Here is a 411-nt window from a genome sequence, read left to right as displayed (position 1 = left end):
CTTTCCGATTTGGAACCAGTCTGTTGTTCCATGTTTGGTTCTGTTGCTTCTTGATACCTGCATACAGATTTCTCAGGAGGCAGGTAAGGTGGTCTGGTATTCCCATCTCTTTCGGAATTTTCCACAGTTTGTTGTGATCCACACAGTCAAAAGCTTTAGCGTAGTCAGTGAAGCAGAAGTAGATGTTTTTGTGGAATTGTCTTGCTTTTTCTATGATCCAACAGATGTTGGCAATTTGCTCTCTGGTTCCTCTGCCTTTTCTAAATCCTGCTTGAACACCTGGAAGTTCTCAATTCATGTATTGTTGATTCTTCACATACGTGAAGTTCTCAATTCACATACCTAGCTTAGAGAATTTTAAGCATTACTGATGTGTAGAGTGTAACATTCTTGAACCCACCATCCAGCCTA

The sequence above is a fragment of the Bison bison genome, unplaced genomic scaffold (genome assembly GCF_000754665.1).
Source record: "Bison bison bison isolate TAMUID 2011002044 unplaced genomic scaffold, Bison_UMD1.0 scf7180017864317, whole genome shotgun sequence".
Taxonomy (NCBI): Eukaryota; Metazoa; Chordata; class Mammalia; order Artiodactyla; family Bovidae; genus Bison; species Bison bison.
The sequence above is the reverse complement of the archived record's forward strand: the minus strand, read 5'-3'. Positions refer to the sequence as shown.